Genomic DNA, 24,879 nt, shown 5'->3' with positions numbered 1-24,879 from the left:
GCCTAACTAGAGTTTTATAGAGCTGCATCATTACATCACTTCTCTTAAACTTTGTCCCTTGACTTATGAAAGCTAACATCCCATAAGCTTTCTTAACTACCCTATCTACCTGTGAGGCAACGTTCAGGGATCTGTGGACATGTATCCCCAGATCCCTCTGCTCCTCCACACTCCCAAGTATCCAAATATCCTGAAGTGTGTGTCTTCAGGCTTGTATACCTCCTCTGCGATGGTAGCAATACAAAGAAGACATGCCCTGGGTGTCAGTGGGCCTTAATGATAGATGCCATCTTTTTGAGGCATTGCCTTTTGAAGATGTTATGGATACTGGGGAGACTAGTGCCCATGATGGAGCTGGATGAGTTTACAACTCTCTGCAGTTTTTTCTGGTCCTGTGCCATAGCCTCTTTACACCAAATGGTGGTGCAACCAGTCACAATGCACTCCACAATACATCTGTAGAAATTTGCAAGTGTCTTTGATGACACACCAATTCTCCTCAAACTCCTAATGAAATATAGCCACTTTCATGCCTTCTTTGTAATTGCATCAATCCGTCAGACTCAGGATAGATCCTCAGAGATATTGATATGCAGGAACTTGAAACTGCTCACTCTTTCCACTTCTGATCCCTCGATGAGTTCTGGCGTGTGCTTCATCAGCTTCCCCTTCCTGAGGTCCTCATGCAGTTCTTTGGTCTTACTGACAGAGAGTGCAAAGTTGTTGCTTCAACACCACTCAGCCACCTTCCCCATCTCGCTCCTGTACACCTCTTTGTCGCCATCTGAAATTCTGCCAACAGTATTTGAGCCACCGACAAATTTATAGATGGCATTTGAGCTGTACCCACCTGCGCAATTGTGGGTGTAGAGAGAGTAAAGCAGTGAGCTAAGCATGCATCCTTGAGGGGCACCACTGTTGGTTGTCAGTGAGAAGGAAATGTTATTTTCTATGCACACAGGCTTTGGTCTCCCAGTAAGGAAGTCAAGGATCTAGTTGCAGAGGAAGGTACAGAGGTCCAGGTTTTGGAGCTTGTTGACTGGAACTGATGAAATAATTGTGTTGAACGCTGAGTTGTAGTCAATTAACAACAGCCTGACATTGTATTACTATTGTCCAAGCTAATAACTATGAAACTATGTCCACAAGGGACAGGTAATCACAGATCCAGTATTATAAAAGACAATATCAAAGTTTTAATTGAGAGCTGGTAGTAAAAAGAGAACAGTAATTATAGAATTTTATATCAAGAATTAAAGTGATTTAGTTTCATCTAAATCTCTGAATCTAAGGGATGAATTCTGAAATGTTAACTTAGATTGGAGAAATATTAAGCTGGAGTGACAGTGGATGACCAGCAACTAACAGCTGAAGAATGAATATACAGCTAAAACAATTCTATACTCCTTTAAGGCACAAAAATTAAACAGGAAAATACCAGACCAAGGCTGACAAAAGAAGTTAAAATTGATTTTACATTAAAAAAAGGGATCAGCGGTAGACTGGGGATGGAAAAAAGCATTCAGAATTCAGCAAAAGAGCACCAAGATGCTGGTAAACAAAGAGGAAGTAGAATACAAAAGTAATCAAAAGAAATCAAAAACAGACAAAAACAAAATGGAAAAGCTGAGTGTTTGATACAAATGTCATTAGACTGAGAGGCATTGGCACTCTGAAGGATGTGGTAAAACACTATAAATGTTTACTAGCAGGTACAGCAAGCACTTAGGAAAGTAAACAGTATTTTGGCCCTTGTTGCAAGAAAATTTGAGTGCAAAAGTTAAACCATGTTATTGAAAGCATTAAGGGCCCCAATGAGGCTGTAAGTGGAATATTCAGGTATTGTCTCCCTATCTATGAAAGATGCAGTTTTAATATGGTGAGTGTAACAAAAGTTCCCTAGATTGTATACTGGGATGGGAAGGAGTGGGGAAAGGAAGACTTAGTTCTACAGGAGATAAAACAAATTGAGTCTATAATCCCTGGAATTTATTAGACTGTAATGTGATTGAATGAACCAGACTGTACAAACTTCTTATAGGGCTTGATAGGGTAGATACTGTGATAATGTTTCCTCATGTAGGTTATCAAGAACCAAGTCGCAAAATAAGGAGGCAGCTATTCAGACTGGAGATAGGAAGGTTTTTCTTTACTCAGAAGGTGGGAAATATTTAGAGTGAACAATGTAAGAGGGCAGAGACTTTGTTACTGAACATATTCAATATAGAGATGGGCAGCATTGTTTTATTAAGGACAATTGCAGGCATAATACATAAAGGGTTACTGAGTTAAAGATTAAACCATAATCTCAATGAATGTTAAAGCAAACATTGGCAGACCAAATGGTCTGCACTTGGTTCTGTTTCTTCTGCACTTAATGACTAGACCTTTCCAAATAAATGATAACTTGTATTTCAGAATTACAAATTTCCATGTTGACATCACCGAGATTTACAAAGCTTAAGTTTCTGTGGTTCTCAAGGAATGAATTGGAAGATTTTCAGATGAATCCTAGTGCTTGCTAGAAAATTTGAAAATTACGTGTCATGTGGAGGTTTAATTGCAAGCAAAGGTTAGTTTTAAGTCATGCAGATGACAGTGACAAGATCTAGATCCCCAATTAAACCGATGACGTCTATTATTGCCATAACAATACATCTATCCAGTCCTTTAGCTTGGAAGCAATTATTCTTCCGTGAAATGGCTCCTACAGAATGGAGATTCAGCCCAGCATGTCTGCTGCAGGCCAAACCCTGCAGAATTTCACAATGATTTTTTGCATTGCAAATGTGACAGTTCTATGATCAGATTAATGATGGAATCAAAATAGGTGGTCATTTATCATGTCACACAGAATAGTAACAGATTTAAGAAATGGAAAGTTTAATTCAAATGCAGGAAACTTTTGCTAGGACCAGTTGGATTCAGACAGATCTCTTCATAACTATGGCAAAAAAGGCAAAATGAAAGAGTGGAACTGCAGAATTGTATCGTGCATTCTTGATACCTCAAAGGACTTTGGCTGAGCAAGTTGATGGCAATTAAGAACAAATTTTTTCACTTGCTGGACTCTTGAGAGAATATATTTGTGATTTCTGAAAGTTAGTCACCCTACTCGAGGACCTCAGTGCAGGAGTTCCTCAGGACAGGAGTTCTAAACATCTTCAGCTTTTCATTAATGACCTTCCTTCTATCATAAGATCAGAAATGACTGATATTTTCACAATGTTTACCTATGAAGCATTCAGATATGGGCTTATAACAGTTAACATTCACACAGTGGTCAACAACAGAGATTCTGATAGCCTACCCTTGGCATTCATCAGCCTACTACTGCAAGGCCTTTTGCCATCAGCAGACTGGGAACAACCATTAATTAGAAACTTAACGAGATGAGACACAAAAGTACAATGACCACGAGAACATTTCAGAGGTTGGGATCACGCTATTCATGAGCAACTTAATTTCTCAGTCTTTAGAGCCTTTTCATTATCGGCAAGGTACATCAGATGTGTTTAGATATTGTCCAATTGCCTTCAAAGCAGGACTAGTGACACTCAAATTCAACACTGTCCTGCACAATGCACCCCGCCTGACTGGTCTGGTACAACCACAACCCTAAATACTCAAACTAACAATATGCACACATTGGGTTTCATTTACAAAATCATTTGTAGTTATCTACCAAGTCTAAGATGACAGGAGCTCCTGAACACCACCAGATAAAAGGAAAAGGATAATAGATGAATGAGAATCCCACCATCAGCAAATCAAAGAACAGGAATTCCTGAATAAAGAGCATTGTGGAATTTTTTTTCACCTGAAGAATGGTAGCAATTCAGGGGGCTTGGCATCACCTTTGAAAAGGGTGATGAGGGAATGGTCAGTGATTGATGGCCTTGAGAGTAATGTGCATACTCTGTAAATAGAGGTTTATTAAATGGATAATGAGGTACGAATTTAACACTTTGTATACACTGCATACTTGGCTCAGAAACTTTTCTTTACTAATCCCGAATCACTAATTTAAAGAAAGTTGCCATATATAATGATAAATTGTGCCATTCTTTTCTCCCCTTCAGCAACTGTTAAGTAAAAAAATATTCTGAGGTTAAAAACAAAGACTGTAAGGATGATGATAGTGGAAAGGTGGATAGTTTTGAGGAAAATTAATTTTTTAAGACAATGTGCACAACTTCCTTGTGATTTACATGTGACTATAAATGCTTTGAATGGGGGGGGGTGGGGTTGTATCGGGTTCCATTCAGCCCCAACTGACAGATTAGCAGCGCTGACAAAGATTGCAGCCTCTGTGAGTTAGACACTGTAATTGCTAGCCCTGATCTAGCTGCTCCACAGCAAGGAAACCCCATTGACTTGCACCATTTCACCCTTCCCCATACACTGACAGCATGTTACATCAATGGCAATCACTGTGACAAGTAGTTCACTTTGGCCGCGCTTCTTTCCACGTAAGCGAGATGGGAAAGCTGGACAGGTAGCACTCACTTGTGAATGTGAACATTGGCTTGTGATGCTCCAACTGGGAGAAACCACAATAGTAACTTTAATGCAAGAATATCCCAACTATCTTATCAAAGTCAAAGTTAAGTTTATTATCATGTGTACAGGTACATGTATGCACAGGTACAATGAAAATATTTACTTCCAGCAGCATCACATACACATAACATCAGATAAGCAGCATTCACAAGAAAAAAGACAAATTTAACATAAATAAGCAGAAGTTTTACAAGAAAGGACACAAATAGAATGAAAATGACTAATTTAGTGATCAATGTGATCATAGTGTTGCTAAACCCTAGTTAACAGGGTTGTGTCAATTGTTCAAGAACGAGTTGGGCTTACATTGATGTTACTGTTATATGTAGCTCCCCTTTAGAACATAGAACATAATGCCACAGTACAGGCTGGTCAGCCCATGGTGTTATACCAAACTTTTAACCTTCTCTAGGATCAATCTAACTCTTTCCTCCTACATAATCCTCTCTTTTTCTATTATCCTTGTGCCTAAGAATTTCTTAAATGCCCCTAATGTATTTGCCTAACCCACCACCCTGGCAGCACACCCAGCACTGCCTGTATAAAGAACTTACCTCTGACACCCCCTATACTATCCTGCAATCACTTTAAAGTTATGCCCCTTTGTAATAGCCATTTATGCTCTGTGATAAAGGTCTACAGCTATATACTGTACCTATGCCTCTTATCATCTTGTACACCTTTATCAAATCACCTCTCATCCTTCTTCATTCCAGAGAGAAAAACCCTAGCTCCTTCAACCTATCTTCATAATCTCCAGTCCAAGCAGAATCCTGCTAAGTCTGCTTTTTATCCCCTCTAAAGCTTCCACATACTTCCTGTAAAATGGTGACCAAAACAGAGCAGAATATTTCATGTGTGTTCTAACCAGGATTTTATAGATTCTGCAACATTACCTTGTGGCTCTTGAACTCAGTCTCCCAACTAATGAAGGCCAATACACTATACTCCTCACCATCCTATCAGCCTATGTGGCAAGTTCGAGGGATCCATGGATGTGGACCCCAAGATCCCTTTGTTCCTCCGCAGAATCCTGCCATTAACCTTGCATCCAGCTTTCTAATTTGCCCTTCCAAAATGAATCACTTACCACTTCTCCAGATTGAACTCTATCTACCACTTCTCAGCCCAGCTGTGCATCCTATTAATATCCCGTTCCAACCTACAACAACCCTCCACAGTATCCACACCTCCACAACTCTTCACCCGCAGAGTTAAAAAATCACAAAGTGTAGGGTCTCAGAACAGATCCCTGTAGAACACCTCTGATCATGTCAGAATACTCTCCATCTACTACCCCCAAGCCAATTCTGTATCTACATAAACACGTTTCCTTGGACTTAGTGCATCAAAAATATGCAATACCCAGATTCTGTGCATTGTACCTTTTATTTCAAAATCTAAACTTGAAAGTTGACAATTTAAATTTTCAATGATAAAGGTATACCTGAACAAGCAATTCTTATGGAATCTGGCTTCAGTGAAATGTTAAAAAAAAGGGAATTTGCAGACTTCCCATTCAAAGCAAACAAAAGCAACTCAAAGAATACAATTGCAGCCTTGAAAATATTGCAGCTTGGCACAGGAGTAGAGATTAAGCCCCTTGGGGCATATTTGACAATAGGAGAGAGGTTGGAGTATCGTTTGATGTTCAAAGTATAATGATGTCAAAAGCATCAACATGAAAGTATAAAGCTGGAATAATCAAATATAAGGTCAGGAATGATGTTTCAAATAATTAAAGCAATTGTATTTATGATAGACTTGAAAATTATAGATGGCACCCAAAATTATATTTGCTGAATGTAAAAGCTAATATTATTATTCTAAAGTACCCTTGGTGCAGGAAGAATGTTTATATTTTTATCAGTTCTCCTAAAAACCAGTTTATTCAATACACCACAAAATATTACCTCAGATCATTTTGGATTCTTCCCGAATAATCAACCAATTAGTGGTCAGACTAATGCAAAAGAAAATTGTCCAAGTTTATTGACCTTTGGGTGTATCATCTACAGTGTACAATCCATTAAGTGAATGCAATTGCAAAAGTCACTTTATGACAACTAAAATGTAAGAAAATCAAAAATCAAAAAATAACATTAGACAATATTTGAGTATTTTAACCTACTCACCTTCCCCCTTGCCCGGTTTCACCTATCACCTGCCAGCTTGTACATCTCCTCCTCCACCTTCTTATACTAGCTTCTTCCCCTTCTAGTCCTGATGGAGGATCTTGGCCTGAAATGCCAACTGTTTATTCCCTTCCATAGAAGCTACTTGACCTGCCGAGTTCCTCCAGCATTTTGTGTGCTACTTTAAAGTTGTTACTTTTTACAATATTTGTCAGTAGACATCCAATGATGTGACTTGAAGACAACTAATTGCAATTTAACTGCAATCCAATTTAATGACTTCCATATAGGAGTAGATTTACTGAGTAAAGTGATCGCACAGCTCATAGACACTGTCAAAGTGTTACTTCAAAGTGCTTAGTTCTAGCTGGTAATGCCTAGTAAAAAAAAGTTTGGCTTGTGAGTTTCACGTGTCAGATAGACACATATCTTCTAAAGTTCAAAAGTTCAAAGTTCAAAAGTTCAAAGTTCAAAATAAATTTATTATCGAAGTACAAAAACATCACCAATTATTTCCCTGAGATTCAGTCTTCTGTGGGCATTCGCAAAGAAGCTCAATAGAGTCAGTGAAAAACCACACATGACAAAGACAGAAAAACAACCAATGTAGAAAAGACAGCAAACTGCAAATACAAAACAATGGAAAGAAATGGATGCATCAGGCAGATGCAGCATGGATTCAGCAAAGGCAGGTCCTGTTTGACAAACTTACAGGAGTTCTTTGAGGATATAATGAGCACTGTGGATAGAGGGGAACAGATGGACGCTGTTTGCTTGGATTTCCAGAAGGCATTCGATAAAGTGCTACATAAAAGACTTATCCATAAGATAAGGATGCATAGAGTTGTATTGGCATGGATATGGGATTGGTTAACTGATAGAAAAGAGAGAGTTGGGATACATGGGTGTACCTCTGGTTGACAATCAGTGGTGAGCTGTGTGCCTCAGGGGTTGGTGCTGGGTCCGCAAACTGTTCATGATATCCATTAACGCTCCAGAAGAGGGGACCGAGTGTAGTGTATCTGTTTGCTGATGACACTAAATTGAGTGGAAAAGCAAATTGTGTAGAAGATATGGAAAGTCTGAAGAAAGATATAGACAGGTTAAGTGTGTGGACAAGGGTGAGGCAGATGGAGTACAATGTTGGTAAATGTGAGGTCATCCACTTTGGAAGGTAAAATGATTAAGTAGATTATCATTTAAATGGTAAAAAATTACAACATGCTGCTGTGCAGAAGGACGTGGGAGCACTTGTGCATGAATCACAAAAGGTTGGTTTGCAGGTACAGCAGGCTATCAAGAAGGCAAATGAAATGTTGGCCTTCATTGCTAGAGGGATTGAATTTAAGAGTGGGAGGATATGCTGCAGCTGTACAGGGTACTGGTGAGGCCGCATCTGGAGTACTACAGATAGTTCTGGTCTCCTTTCTTGTAGAAAGGTATACTGGCTTTGGAGGCAGTGCAGAGGAGGTTCACCAGGTTGATTCCAGTGATGAGGGGGTTAGACTATGAGGGGAGATTGAGTCCAGGACTGTATTTGCTGGAGTTTAGAAGAATGAGAGGAGATCTTATAGAAACATATAAAAATATGAAAGGATGGATAAGATAGAGGCAGGAAGGTTGTTTCCACTGGTAGGTGAGACTAGAACTAGGGGACATAACCTCAAGTTTCGGGGGAGTAGATTTAGGATGGAGATGAGGGGGAACTGCTTTTTCCAGACAGTGGTGAGTCTGTGGAATTCTCTGCTCAATGAAGCAGTGGAGGCTACCTCAGTAAATATATTTAAGATAAGGATAGATGGATTTTTGCATAGTAGGGGGAATTAAGGGTTATGGGGAAAAAGCAGGTAGGTGGAGATGAGTCCATGGCCAGATCAGCCATGACCTTATTAAGTGGGCTGGACGACCTACTCCTGCTCCTAATTCTTATGTGCTCATGATCTTATATACAAAAATAAAAAAAAAAATCAAAATAGGTAGTAATAAATAAATATCAAGAACATGAGTTGTAGAGGAGTCCATGTAAGACCAGAACGAGGGGTCACAGTTTAAGGATAAAGGGGAAGCCTTTTAGGACCGAGATGAGGAAAAACTTCTTCACACAGAGAATGGTGAATCTGTAGAATTCTCTGCCACAGGAAACAGTTGAGGCCAGTTCATTGGCTATATTTAAGAGGAAGTTAGATATGGCCTTTGTGGCTAAAGGGATCAGAAGGTATGGAGAGAAAGCAGGTACAGGGTTCTGAGTTGGATGATCAGCCATGAACATAATGAATGGTGGTGCAGGCTCGAAGGGCCAACTGGCCTACTCCTGCAGCTATTTTCTATGTTTCTGTGTTTCTCTGGAATTGAGTCTATAGTGAAAGAAGTGTGGAATCAGTTCAGTGTCGGGATGAGTGAAGTTATTCCCTTTGGTTCAAGAGCCTGATGGTTGAGGGGAAGTAGCTGTTCCTGAACCTGGTGATTTTGGATTTGAGACTCCTGTGACTCCTTTCTGATGGCAGCAGTGTGAAGAGAGCATGGCCTGGATGGTGGGGATAATTGATAATGGATACTGCTTTCCTGGTATAGTGCAGCTGTGCTCAACGGAGGGGAGGGCTTGACCGGCGATGGACTGGGCAGTACCGCTACTTCTTGTTGGATTTTCTATTCAAGGGCATTGGTATTTCCTTACCAGGCCATTATGCAACCAGTTAGTATACTCTCCACCACACATCTATAGAAGTATGTCAAGATTTTAGATGACTCACTAAAACTTTGCAAACTTCTGAGAAAGTAGATGCACTCCTGTGCTTTCTTTGTAATGACAGCCACATGCTGGATCCAGGACAAAACCTCTTTACGCAAAGAAATTTAAAGTTGCTGACTCTTTCAACCTCTGATCCCTTGATGGGGACTGCATGTGTTGTACGAGCTCATGGACCTCTGGTTTCTCCTCTATAGTCAATAATGAGGTGTCTGGATTTGCTGACAGTGAATGAAAGGTTGCTGCTCCATGCAACACAAAAAAACACCAATTATATTTATCATTTATGGAACGTATTTTCAAAGTACAAGAAAACAAGAATGAAAATATATTTAAAATTGTAGAGAAGATATCACGAAGAAACCTGGGGACCATTTATTCGACACTTTCATATGAATTAATTTGGCCTATTTCAGATCCTTTTCTCTACTTATCCTTGTTCAGGTATGGAGTTCCGGAGTTCTTTTCTTGACACCTTTATATATTTATAAAGTGCTATTATTGCCCATGTTAGTTTTAGTTTAGTATTTTTTTTCAATATATATTTTTTCTCATATATAATTTCAATTTTTTTTTTCTTTTTTCGATGATTATTTTTGTTTTTTTTTCTTATATATTTATATAGACTTGATTGATTTATGTACCTTTTGTTGATGGATGTTTTAATAGGATATTATTATCCTATTACTAATGTAATCTCAAGTTTATTGAATCTGTAATCTATTCATTATTATGTGTTGTTTTTTTTTATATATGAAATTTAATAAAAAGATTGAAAAAGAAAGAAAGAGAAGATATCACAACAATGAAATATTAACATCAGATCAGCTAATTTTCAGGATGTATTAAACTGCAAATGCTGCATTTTATTTGCTTGAGGTATACTGAAAAACTTAATGGTCCACTGGGACACAGATGGACTAGCTTTTTGATTGATAGAATCAATTAATGTTGGAAAGGAAACACATATTTTTCCAGAACAGTCAGAATCATGATTTAAAAAAAACTGATTGTTCAGAAGGGTGGATCACTGTTTAACTTATGACATCGAGAGAAACCTAGGGCTGTTTTTCCTAATAAACAATTCCCTTGACTGATAGCTCCCTTTAACCATAATCAGTCACATAGGTAGAATGCTGGAAAGCAAGACCTTCAGGGTAGTAATCTCAGGATTGCTGCCTGTGCTACGCGCCAGTGAGGGTAAAAATAGGATGATTTGGCAGATGAACATGTGGCTGTTGAAAAGGCGCAGGGGTGAATTTGAGGATCTTTGGGGTCTCTTCTGGGGAAGGTATGATCTGTAGAAAAAAACATGTTACTCCTCAACCTGAGGAGGACTAATATCCTGGTGGGCAGGTTTGCTAGAGCTCTTGGGGAAGATTTAAACTAATTTGGCTGGTAGATGGGAACCGGAATGATAGGGCTAAAGATGGGGCAGTTGGTATACAAGTAGAGGCGTAACATGGGGGCAAAATCAAAAAGCATGATTAATACAGGGCTGAAGGTGTCATATTTTAATGCATACGGTATATAGAAAAAGGTAGGTGATCTTGAAGAACAGTTAGAGACGGGCAGGTATGATGTTCTGGGCGTCACTGAGTTCTGTCTGAAAGAAGATCATAGTTAGGAATTAAACATCCAAGGATACACCTTGTAACAAAAGGACAGGCAGGTAGGCAGAGGGGTGGAGTGGCTTTGTTGGTAAAAGTTGAAATACAATCCTTAGAGGTGACAAAGGATCAAAAGATGTAGAATCTTTGGGGGTAGAGTTAAGAAACTGCAAGGGTAAAAAGGCCTTGAAGGGAGTTGTATACAGGGAACCTAGAAATAGCAAGGGTGTATGATACAAACTAAAACAGGATATACAGTACTGTGCAAAAGTCTTAGGTGTGTATATATATAGCTAGGGTGCCCAAGACATTCACACAGTACTGTACATTGATTAAAATGGGAAATGGTTGGGAAACAGAAATAAGAGTACTTAGCTTTGTTTTAGATCAAAAGTATTAAGTGTTATTTGGTAAATAGAAAGAGATAATATACAGTACTGTGCGAAAGTGTTCCAAAAGCTAACTATATATATGTGCCTAACACGTTTGCACAGTACTGTAGAACAGGCTGGTAAAAATGAGATTGTTATGACATGCATGGGGGTTTTCAACATGGAGGTAGATTGGGAAAATCGGGTTGGTGCTAGGTCCTAAGAGAAGGAATTTGTAAAATACATATGAGATGGCTTTTTAGAGCAGCTTGCAGTTAAGCCCAATAGGGAAAGGCAATTCTGGATTGAGTGTTGTGTAATGAAACAAATTTGATTAGGGAGCTTAAGGTAAAGAATCCCTTAGGAAACATTCATCATAATATAATAGAATTCTTCCTGCAGATAAAGAAGGAGAAGATAAAGTCAGATATATCAGTATTGCAGTGAACTAAATGGAATTATAGAGACATGAAAGAGGAGCTGGCCAAAATTGACTGGCAGGGGACACTAGCAGGGATGATGGCAAAAACCAACGACTGGAGTTTATGGGGACATTTCAGAATACATAGGATACATACTTCCCAATGATGAAGATGTATTCTAATGGGAGGATGAGGCAACCATGGCAGACAAAAAAGTCAAAGACAGCATAAATGCAAAGGACAGGGCAAATAATATAGCAAAAATTTGTGAAAAATCAGAGTATTGGGAAGCTTTTAAAAACCAACAGAAGGCAACTAAAAAATCATAAGGAGAGAAAAGATTATATATGAAAATAAGCTAGCCAATAATATAAAAGAGGATACCAAAATTTTTTTTCAGCAATATATAAAGAATAAAAGAAGTGCTTGAATGTGTATCAACTGCTGGAAAATGATGCTAGAGAGGTAGCAATGGGGGACAACAAAATTGTGAAGGAACTTAATAAGCATTTCGCAATAGTCTTCACTGTGGAAGACTAGCAGTATTACAGAAAGCACTTGGGAAAATGAAAGGTCTGAAGGTATACAACTCATCTGCACCAGATGGACTACACACCAGGGTTCTGAAGGTGGTGGCTGAAGAGATTGTGGAGGCATTAGTAATGATCCTTCAAGAATCTCTAGAGTCTGGAATGGTTTCAGAGGACTGTAAAGTTGCAAATGTCCCTCTACTCTTTAAGTGTGGGACAGAGGTAGAAGAGAAGAAATTACAATCCAGTTAACCTGATATCAGAGGTTGGAATCCAATAAGGATGAGGTTTTAGGGTACTTGGAGGCACATAATGTAATAGGCCAAAGTTGGCTTGGTTTCCTTCAGGGGAAATCTTGCCTGAGAGACCTTTTGGAATTCTTCGTGAAAACAACAAACAACATAGACAAAAGATAGGCTGTGGATGTTGTTTACTTGGAATTTCAGAAGGTCCTTTATCAGATGCTGCTCATGAGGCTGCTTAACACCGTAAGGAATGGAGTAAGAAGCTGGAAAAGGGAAAGAGCTAGAGAAGAAGGAATATGATAAGAAAGGAGAGTAGACCGTGGGAGAAAGGAAAGGAGGAGGAGCACCTAGGAGAGATGATATGAGATATAGAAAAGGTAAGAGGCCAGAATGGGGAATAGGAGAAGTTGGGGAGGGGGTAGAGGGGAGGGAAATAATGGAAGTTGCAGTATCAATGTTCATGCCATTAGATTGGAGGCTACCTGGATTGAATTGGAGTTGTTGCTTTTCCAAACTAACAGTGACCTCATTGTGGTGGTAGAGGAGGCCATGGATTGACATGTCAGAATGGGGATGGAGATAGGTATTAAAATGGTTGGTCACCAGGGAATCCCAGTTTTTGTGGATGTAGCATATGTACTCAACAAAGCGGTCCCCAAACTATGTTGCGCCTCACCAATGCAGAGAAAGGCTGATGCACCATCAATAACTCACTCTGAGACGTAAGGCGAGATATGGGCTTTTATTGACTGAAGAAGGAACCAGGAGTGAGTGACCATCATATTACATCCTGGAGAATGAGGCAGAGGATCAGACCTCGATTGCCTTTATACAAGGGCCTGTGGGAGGAGCCACAGGAGCAGTCAGAAGGGGGCGTGTCCAGACAGACACATAGTTCACCACATTCACCCCTCCTTTGTTTGAAAGAGTCCCCATGTGGCGAAGTTTCTTACAGGTCAAGTCTATCAGGTGGTCGAATCTGTCGCTGCGATCTACGTAGCACCGGCTGTGATTGCGCCGATGCCGGCAACATTGGTGATTGCACAGGAGACGGAGGTTGTGCTGGTTCCAGCTCATGCATGTGCGAGGCACCTGGTATATAAGTGTCATGAGGAGTCCATGTAGGGCCTGGTGAGCGCGGTGTCACCTCGGGTACAGGGTTCATAGTTACCGGAGAGTGTTCAGGGTAGTGGTCTGCTGCACCTGCGGGCGCCAGGTCGCGGATGGAGACCGTGTCCTCCCGCCCATCAGGTAAGACCACGTAAGCATACTGGGGGTTCGCATGGAGAAGGTGAACCCTCTCGACCAGCGGGGAGTATTTATTGCTCCTCTCATGTTTCTGGAGCAGCACTGGCCCCGGGGACATCAGCCAAACTGGTAGAGTGACAGACTTCCTGGGAAAAGAGAATAGGAGTTCGTGAGGGGGGGGGGGTGGGGCCACCATCCGACCACCTGGGCCCTCCAAGGGCTTGTGCTTGGCTCAATGAACCCTTCCCTGAGCAGCCACTGCACCTCTGACTGAATGAAGGCCCTGTCCCCCGCCCTGTACCTCCCGCTTTTAGTCGCCACCGGTTTACAGTCGGGGTCAGGTTGGCGAACAGCGGTGGGGGAGGGACCTTGAGAGTGGAGAGACTGCAAGTGGTGTCGGTAGCGCAGCTGTCGTGTTGGATGGGATGTGTGTGTTCCTGTGTGTGTGTGGTCAGTAGTGATGAAGTCCCACAGAACTGAGGATTCCGGACAGTGAGTGGTGGGAGGGGCCCGTCGTATACCATAGTCACACTTTCGAGATGGCTCTGGAAGTCCAGCCCCAATAGCACAGGCGCGCACAGATTAGGCATGACCAGTAGTGCAAAGTTCCGATATTCTGTGCCTTGCACCACCAATGTCGCTACACAACCCCCCCGGATGTCTGTGGAATGCGACCCAGAAACCAAATGGATCTTCTGACTTACTGGCCATGTTGCGAGTCCGCAGCGTTGCATTGTGTCCGGGTGAATGAAACTCTTAGTGCTGCCCTTGTCAAACAGGCATCTAGTCCTGTGCCCCTCCACCCGGATGTCCATCATGGACCTTGCAAGCGGGTGTGGGGTGCTTTGGTCGAGAGTTACAGTGGCCAGAATTGAATCGCCATCGGGGTACCCGGTAAGCATCGGAGGGCCGGGGGCGGGGCATGCTGACGTCGACAAAGATGGCCGCCCACATCCGGGGTACCCGGTAAGCATCGGAGGGCTGGGGGCGGGGCATGCTGACGTCGACAAAGTTAGCCGCCCACATCCGGGGTACCCGGTAAGCATCGGAGGGTCGGGGGCGGGGCATGCTGACGCTGACAAAGATGGCCACCCACATCCGGGCATGCAAGATGGCGGCCCCCACGTTTCACCCGCAGCGCTGCACTCCGCTCGCAGTTTAGACTTACAGACCTTGGTGAAATGGCCCCGCTTTCCACAGCTGGAGCAGGTCGTTTCTCACGCTGGGCAGCGTTTTCGAGAGTGCTTTTTGTGGCCACAGAAATAACAAAGCACAGGCTTCTGACGGGCCACCGCCATGGTCGGGTTCGGGGAGCTCGTGGAATCGCGACTGGCAGCGGCGATTTCGCTCACGGGAGCCGGCGGTGGCGGGGTCTGAGGCTTCCATGGAACCGGCGGGGAATCGCACGACTGGACAGCGTCGGTGTAGTGCAGCGCAGCTTCCAGAGCGTTGGCCGTCTCGATCACCGAGCTTAAGGTAAGATCGGAGTGTTCCAGCAGCCGCTGGCGCATGTACACTGACCTCAGTCCCGTCACAAAGGCATCTCGCACTAGCAGCTCCACATGCTGTTCTGCCATGAGCGTCTTGCAGTCACAAGCTCGGACGAGTGTCTGTAGTGCTCGGAGAAACTTGGCGCTCGATTCTCCAGGCCGCTGTCGCCAGGTAGCTAAACGATGTCTTGCGTAGACGGTGTTCACCGGCCGCAGGTACTGTCTTTTGAGGGCGTTCAGTGCCCCTTCGTAGGTCGGCAGGTCCCGGATAATGGAATAAACTTTTGGGGTGACCCTCGAGAGGAGAATTCTGTACATAACGGCAGGGTCAGTCGCACGAAGCTCCGCCAAGTACGATTGGAAGCATGCAAGCCAGTGTTCAAAAGCAAGAGCTGCTTCAGGGTCTTGAGGGTCCAAATCCAACCGGTCCGGACGCAAAACGGTTTCCATGTTTTAAAACTTCCAGTCAATAAAATTGATGCACCATCAATAACTCACTCTGAGACGTAAGGCGAGATATCGGCTTTTATTGACTGAAGAAGGAACCAGCAGTGAGTGACCATCATATTACATCCTGGAGAATGAGGCAGAGGATCAGACCTCGATCGCCTTTATACCGGGGCCTGTGGGAGGAGCCACAGGAGCAGTCAGAAGGGGGCGTGTCCAGCCAGGCACATAGTTCACCACAAAGGCATAGCGGGAGCACTGGATACAGCCAATGATCCAATCAGATTCACAGGTGAAATGTTGCCCACCTGGAAGGACTATTCGTGGTCCTGAATGGAAGTGAGGGAGGAGTTGAACGGGCATGTGTAGCATTCCTGCTGCTTGCAGGGATAATTGCTTGGAGGGAGATTAGTAGGGAGGGATGAATGGACAAGGGAATAATGGAGAGAGCGATCCCTGTGGTAAACAGAGAGTGTGTGGGGTGCTAACAATATGTTTGATGGTAGGATCCATTGATGATGGCAATTTTGTGGATAATTATGTGTTGGATGCAGAGGCTCATGAAGTGGAAGGTGTGGACATTGGAAACTCTATCCCTCTTAAGGCAACGGGATGAGCATGGATGTACAGGAAGTGGAGGGTGAGGGCAGCATCAATGGTGGAGGAAGGTAAACCCCATTCTTTGAAGGAGGACACCTCTGATGTTCTGGAAAAGAAAGTTGCATCTATGTTGCAGCGGAGAGAAAGATACTGAGGAAAGGGAATAGCATTTTTAGAGGACGGGGTGGAAAGAGGATTAGTCAAGATAGCTTTGGGAATTGGTTGGTTTATAAAAAATATAGGTAGATGGTTTTTCTCCAGAGAGATCGAGAAAGGGGAAAGAAGTGTCAGAAATGGACCAAGTGAATTTAAGACAGGCTGGAAGTTGGAGGCAGAATTGATTTCATTAACAAGCTCAGCATAGGTGCATGAAGAGTACCAGTGCAGTTGTCAATGTACTGCAGGAAGAGTTGAGGGAGCATTACCAGGGAAGGCTTGGAACATGGACTGTTCCAGGTAGCCTACAAAAGGGCAGGCATTGCTGCGGCTCAAGCCGGTGGCCATGGCTACACCTTGAGTTTGGAGAAAGTGGGAAGAGCAGAAAAATAAAGAAAAATTGTTGAGAGTGAATACCAGTTCTGCCAGGTGGAGGAGGGTGGTAGTGGAAAGAAACTGCTCAGGTCTGTTGTTGAGAAAGAAGCAGCAAGCTTTAAGGCCTTCTTAATGAGGGATAAAAAACATTAATATTTTTGTATAATATTAATATAATACCCAATAATATTAAGTTGTGATTGAAATTATAATAGTGTACTCACTATAATTATTGCTTAACATTTTCTCCAATATTTATTTCATTAGTTGGTGCTTCTTAAGATAATAATAATTTAAAAACAATTTTATTGATATCTTATTTTTTTCTTAATTTCCTCTGTACTTTGTAGTTCTTACTTAATATTGGTAAAATCTTTAAAATATTACTTTAACATTGTTCTTTCAATAACTGGTTTCCTGCCAGTAAAGCTTGTTCAATGTGATTAGCTGTTCAGCTTAGATAAATAGACTATTGTTGCAGGCTTGCAACAAGATCACCTGCAATGTGGCATCAAATGCAAAAAATTATATATACAGTAGTTAAATTTAATCTACTAACTAAATTCATACGGTAGAAATATCTAAATAGTTGTGAAATTTGTTTTCTTAAATGGCATACACAACTATTTTGTCACTGATCTCAAAATAAAGGAGAAAAAAAGAGAATTGCATGCAGGATGGGATTCTGGAATGATGGATTGAACGCTTTATATCTCCGATTTAAATCTAGCAAAAATACTTACATAATACTATTTCCTCCTTACAGATCAGAAGCTGAACTGAAAAGCAAGCAGAAATTCCATATATTAAGCAGAGGATAAAAGAAAGTTTCTTCGGCAAACATCAATTGTTTGTTCCTGTTCATAGATGCTGGCTGACATGCTGTGTTCCTCCAGCATTTCGTGCGTGGTGTTCTTCATTATTCTTTTGTGTTCAATATGTAAAAATGACCTCATACAAGACATGTAGTTTCTTCAAAGTTAGGAAATGTGGGCATAAATGTACATTTTCTCTTCTTCACTGGTTTATATTTCCACCAGAATGTTCCAGTGCCAGTCTGGCAGAATGACTCTCCAGTCCTCAGTAGTCACCCATTAGACAAATAACAATTCTCCTGCTTTACATTGTTGATAATTTGGCTATCTCCAATGTTTACTCTACTTTCTTCTTTAAGTGATATTGACATATAAACAGTATAACATTACCCTCTGCTAATGGTTAGCAAGATACAAATTACTTTGTACTATTTTTGTTATCCTGAGTGATGTCAATGTTTCTCATAATTATCCAACAACTGTATAAGAAGGCCAATTCTAATCAATTTAAGAAGAAAATAATGTAATATAGAAATAATTTAATGCTTAATGTTAGCTTTTGACTGCATTACCCTCCAGAAATTTGACTGCCAACAGAAATTCACCTCCATCAAGAAAGTATGAAAGCCATCATCCTAACTAATGGATCTGAAAAAGAGCAAATCTCGATGAATATAGAACATAGAACAGTACATTATAGAAACAGGCCCTTCTGCATATGGTGCCATGCTGAACTAATTAAATTAGGAATCAAATGCCCAACTAAACTAATCTCTTTTGACATATCCTTCCATTTCCTGCACAGTTATGTGCCTATTTCAGAACCTCTTGAACATTAAAATTCAGTTCAAGTTTAATTGTCATTCAACCATACATGAATACTGCCAAATGAAACAGCGTTACCCTGGGGCCAAGGTGCAAAACACAATACCAACAGTCATACACAGCACAAAGCACGTACAACATAGCAAGCACATGTAAGATATCAGTAAAATACAGCCACTCCAAAAAAAAGTCCAGACCCTGAGTCCATGATTGCCACAGAAATCTGCAGACAACCACAATACAGACTGCCTTCTGCTGAGCAAGCACTGGGATGCAGCACCAACTTCAGCCAGGTGCCATGTCACACACTGCAGCCTGGATGCCATGCCACATTGCTCCTGGTGGAGCACATTGGCTCTGACACCTCTCTCCTGGAGGCTGTAAACAGGCAACACTACGGCATTAGGCCTAGTCCTCCTTGTGACTGAGACCACAGAGCTCCCACACCATCAGCCCCTGCTGTCTGCCAATAAATCAGTGAATTGGACTTGCAGAATTCCATATTAACAATATCCAAAAGGGTCTTACAATCACAAGAAAAGTGACTAAGACAGTCACTCGCTATTAGACTGCACATCTCCCTCCCACACCCACTCCCTGATGCAAGCAGTAGCCCCTTCAGTTTCTCCACCAATGAGCAACTCGCTCATGGGATAGATCTGCAGTACTTTAGGTTCCTAATGTCTAGCAGCGACCTGCAATCATAATAAATAAGTTTAAAAAGGACAGCAGCGCCCTTTGTTGACCTGTTAGAAGACACTGGGATCAAACGTGCTGCCATCTTACAGGAAGCATCCTGCCAACACCGCCTCAAGCAGCGTTTTCCAGGCACCCACCACTCTGTGTAAAAAAAACCTTGCCTTGCACATCCTGTTTGAACTTACTCCCTCTCACTTTAAAGCATGTCCTCTGGCATGTTCACTTCAGTTCAGTGTCTTCCCCAACCAGAAGCCCAGGATGAACCATTAGATCTGCAATCTGCTGAGGCCCAGATTAGAGGCATTCAGGTCTGGCAACCAAGTAATATACAAGAGATCCGGGTACAGTCTCCTGAAAGCCACCTCACGGGTGAAGTGGCAATTCCGGAGTAAATCTGAACCAATGAGGGATGCTCTGCAGCTGTGGCTGGGTTTGAATACTATTATCCCTTACAAAGTGAAACTGAGTGATGTAGGTGACAACAGGGCTTCACTTCCAGGTGAGCTCAATGCCCTCTTTGACCATCAAAACATGGAGAAACCTTCATGAACTCCCACAGCCCTTGATGTCCCTGTGATTTCAGACTCTGAGGCCAATGTGAGAGCATCCTTTAGGAGAGTGAACCCACAGAAAGCGCCTGGCCTAGTACTAAGGACCAGTGCTGATCAACTGGCTGGAGTGTTCTCTGATACCTTTTGATGCACCAGCAATAACTCTCGGAGATGTGAGGCGAGAGATAGGCTTTTATTAGCTGGAAGATAAAGCACTATCAGCAGCAAGAGACCATCACACAGCATCCTGGAGACTGAGGGAGGAGCAGTGCCTCCAATCGCCTTTATACAGGGGTCTGTGGAAGGAGCCACAGGAGCAGTCAGCGGGGAGGGGGGGCATGTCCGGACAGGTATATGTAGTTCACCACAACTTTAACTTCTCGCATCAGCAGTCTGCTTCAAACAGGCTACAGTTATTCCAGTGCCTAAGAAGAACGTGGTAATCTGCCTCAATCTACATTGATGAAGTGCTTTGACAGGTTGATGATGAAACATGTCAACTCTTGCCTGTAAAGCAACTTGGATCCACTCCAATTTGCCTGACAACATGAAGCTCCCTCTGTGGGCTTGTATAGAAACTTGGGCCATTAGCCAGCTCGACTAACAGCCACTAGATTCAACGGTCAGAAAGCCACCTTTCTCAAACAATATGCTTCTAGGGTCAGTATAACCAAACAGACAAGTTGGTCTGTTTTGATTAACGGGACCCCGACTCGAGTGAGTGTTGTGTAAGTACTGCTCATGTACAATTATCAGATCGTACACTGCATACAATTATAAAGAAAGTGTATTTACTAATTTCAGCTTTATTAACTAGTTATTAAGAGGAAAAGGAAAAGGAAAAATAAAAGAGCCCACGATTAAACCAGTCTAAATGTACACAGTGTTGGAACTTGTATTTGCCAAAAGCTGGGTCTGACTGTTAATCACAGCGCTGAATTCTCATCACCAATCACCAGTAGAACTTCTCATCTTGAATCCTTTGTCTCGCAAAGCACTCCTTGCAATCATGTCTTCCTGTTGGATTGAATTCTACGACCATCTCTCCCAATCTTCTCCTCTCTCCATCTCCTGCTGAAAAGACCACAAACCCCACCAGAGTCCATCACAAATCTCTCTCCACCCAGCCTTCTCTCAATTTCACCATCCCGAGTGGCTGATACAACTTTCCTGAGTTGAACATCTTTAACTGAAACCCAAATATTGTCAGCAGGACACATTGTTTCTACAGAAAGCTACTAAATGAAAAATGAAATACTACCCTACAACATTAGCAGTAAAAATCTTAACTAGGGCATTACAAACACAAGTCCACAGGAGATGCCATTTCATTGACTCTTCACTCAACCATGGAATATCTGGACAGCAAAGACATATACCTTAGGATGCCCTTTATCAACCATACTTCAGCATTCAATACCATCATCCCCTAAAAACTAAACAATAACTCCTCCCCACCCCACCCAGATCATTCTCGCTCTTCACTGCCACCACCAGGGAGAAGGTAAATGAGCTGCAGGGCTCTCACCCCAGGTTCAGGAACAGTTTTGCCCCCTGAACCATCAGGATCTTGAACCAGTGGGGATAATTCAAGTCAACTTCATTGCCCCATCACCGAAGTGGACTCCTCTATGGACTCACTTTCAAGGGTATCTCATCTCATGTTCTTGACATTTATTGCTTAATTTTTTTCTTTTGTGTTTGTACAGTTGGTTTCTTTTTGCACATCTGTTGTTTGTCTGTCCTGTTAGGTGCGATCTTTCAATAATTCTATTGTGTTTTTTGGATTTACTGTGAGCACCCGCAAGAAAATGAATCTGAGTTAACAGATATCACGCTCATGGCCTAACAACTTGCCTTTGAGCTGCAGCAAGTTCTCTGGTAGTATCATCAGACAGCAATATATTAGAACATAGAATATAGAACAGTACAGCACAGGAACAGGCCCTTCAGCCCACAATGTTGTGCCAAACCAATTAAATTAGAAATCAAATGGCTAACTAAACTAATCTCTTCATCCTACATGATGTCCATATATTTTCATTTTCATCATGTTCATGAGCCTATCTAAATGAGTTTTAAAAATCTCCAATGGTTCTGCCTCTACCTGCACCCCAGGCAGAGCCTTCCTGCACCCACCACTCAGTGTAAAAAAAAACTTGCCCCTCACATCTACATAAGACCTTAAGACATAGGAGCAGAATTAGGCCATTCGAGTCAGCTCCACCATTCCATCTTGGCTGATCACAGATCAATCTTAACCCTATACACCTGCCTTCTTGCTCCATCCTATGATGCTCTGGACCAATGAGGAGATTCTCAAGTTCCGCCTTAAATATACGTATGGGCTTGGCCTCCATTGCATTCTGTGGCAGAGCATTCCACAGATTTACTATTCTCTGGCTAAAAAAAAAATTCTCCTTACCTCTGTTCTAAAGTGTGGCCCCTCAGTTTTGAGACTGTGCCCTCTAGTTCTGGATACTCCCACGTTCTGTGGAGAAGGAAACACCTTCCTCACATCCTCCCTATCTAGCCCTTTCAACATTCAACATTCCCCAACCCCCCCCACCCGCATTCTTCTAAATTCCTGTGAGTGCAGGCCCAAACTCTCATACTCCTCGTATGTTAACCCCTTCATTCCCTGAATCATCCTCCTGAATCTCTACTGGACTCTCTCCAATGACAACACATCCTTTCTGAGACATGGGGCCCGAAACTGTTGGCAATACTCCAAGTGTGGTGTGACTAGTGTTTTATAAAGGCTCCACATAATCTTCCAATTTGTCCAAGTCCTGCTGCAATCGAATTGCTTCCTCAGCACTAGCTACCCCTCCACCTATCTTTGTATCATCTGCAAACTTTGTCACAAAACCATTAATTCCATTACCTGACTCATTGACAAAGATATGTGAAAAGTAGTGGTCCCAATGTTGACCCCTGAGGAATAACAATAGTGTTCGGAAGCCAACCAGAAAAGGCTCCTTATATTCCCAATCGCTGCCTCCTGCCTGCCAGTCATTCCACTATCTATGCCAGTATTTTTTCTGTAACGCCATAGGATTTTATCTTGTTAAACAGCCTTCAAAATAATCTTCCCTCACCTTAAATACATGTCCTCTGGTACTAGACATATTGATTCTGGGAAAAAGATATTGTCTGTCTACTCTATGTCTCTCATAATTTTATGAACCTCTATTATAATTTCCCTCAGCCTCCACTGCTGCAGAGAAAACAACCTAAGTTTGTCCACTTTCTCGATATAACACATGCTCTCTGATCCAGTTAACATACAGATATTTTGAAGTTGTGACATAACTTCACAACTTTTGAAATCAATTCCTCAACTGACAAAGAAGCAGGTCATATACCTTCTTTACCACCTTATCAACCTGAGGAGACATTTTCACGAGGCAATTGACTTGGATTCCCAGATCCCTCTGCACATCAACACTGTTAAAGATCTTGCCATTAACAGTGTACTGTCTCTTTACATCTGATCTCCCAAAGTACAACAATTCACATTTGGCCAGATTCAACTCCATCTGTCATTCCTCCGCCCATATCTGAAGCTGATCTACATCATTTGGCAGTCTTGTATGCTATCCACAAAGCCATCAGTTTTGTCCTTTCTGCAAAATTAGTCAAGTTTACTGTTATTTAACTATATACATGTATATAACATATATAACCATATCATGTATATAGAAATGAGATAACATTTCTCCAGATCAGTGTGTAAAGCACAGTAGTACACATAACACACATACACATGATAACTTGTGAAGGCAAGGATAAAATCCACAGATGAATCACACACAAATATCAAAAATCCATTAATATTAAGCCAGTGACACTTTGAATATGATGTGGCTGGGAGTTCAGAAGCCTAATGGCCTGGGGGAAGAAACTGTTTCTCATTCTGACTATTCTTGTTTTTTATGCATCATAATTTCCTTCCTGATGGTAGAAAGTCAAGGAGGATGCTGCATGGATGGGTGGAATCCTGGATAATATAAGGGCCCTGTATAAGCAGCACTCCTGATAAATGCCTCTGATGGATGGTAGGGAGACCTCTATGATCCTTTTTAGAGACTTCTGGTCTAATGCTGGACTGCTCCCATACCAGATGGAGATGCAACTTGTCAGGCTTCTGTAAAACACAGTTAAGATGGTGGGGGGTGGGGGGGGGAAGGAGACTCACTTGCCTCAAACTTCTTAGGAAGTGGAGGTGCTGTTGTGCCTTCTTGCTCAGGGAGATGATGTTAAAGGACCAGGTGAGGTCAATCATAATGTGAGCTCCCAGGAACTTGGTACACTCTGTACCGAGGAGTCATGTATTTGCAGAGGATGATGGTTTGTCTGCACCTTACTGAAGTCCACAACAATTTCCTTTCTCTTCTCCATGTTCAGGCCTAAGTAATTCTTCTCACACGAATCCACCACTTCCTATCTATACTCCACCTTGTCATCGTTCTGATGACTGTTGTGTCATCCACAAACCTGATGACACAATTTGAGCTGGATCCTGCGACACAGCAGTATGAACAGCAGTGGGCTGAGCACGCAGCCTCAGGGAGCGCCAGTGCTCAGCGTAATGAGACGAGAGATGTTTCTGCCCACACTGACTGACTGTGGCCTTATTGTTAAGAAGTCTAGTATCCAATTGCAGAGGGAGGTGTTGAGACTCAACGAGGACAGATTCCCCACCAGTTTCTAGGGTATGATGGTGTTGAACGCCAAACCAAGGTCTATAAACAGCAGTCTGGCATATGAGACTCCATTTCCATGTGGGAGAGGACAGAGTGAAGGGCAGAGGCTATTGCTTTGCCAGTGGATCAATTTGAGCAATAAGCGAATTGGAAAGTGTCCAGTGTAGCCAGATGTAAGGCTTTAATGTGCTCCATAACCAGCGGCTCAAAACATTTCACAATGGTTGATGTTAATGCCACTGCACAGTCATTTAGACAGGTTACTGTCACCTAGGGGACAATGGATTGTTCCAGAGAGGTGTTGAATATACCCATCAACACCTCTGTCAGCTGGGCTGCGCA

The 24,879-nt window shown here is 42.1% G+C and overlaps 1 protein-coding gene across 1 annotated transcript in view; it reads left to right on the top strand.

Moving 5' to 3' along the window:
* Window positions 1–20,631, top strand: part of LOC132401966 (uncharacterized) — a 42,307-nt gene extending 21,676 nt beyond the window's left edge. Inside the window, exon 3 of the transcript XR_009514767.1 lies at window positions 17,705–20,631. The gene's annotated coding sequence lies outside the window, so the exon portion shown is untranslated. The remainder of the gene's footprint in view (window positions 1–17,704) is intronic.
* The last annotated feature ends 4,248 nt before the right edge of the window (window positions 20,632–24,879 follow it).

The sequence above is a fragment of the Hypanus sabinus genome, chromosome 11, assembly GCF_030144855.1.
Source record: "Hypanus sabinus isolate sHypSab1 chromosome 11, sHypSab1.hap1, whole genome shotgun sequence".
Taxonomy (NCBI): Eukaryota; Metazoa; Chordata; class Chondrichthyes; order Myliobatiformes; family Dasyatidae; genus Hypanus; species Hypanus sabinus.
This window is presented reverse-complemented; position numbering and strand designations above follow the sequence as displayed.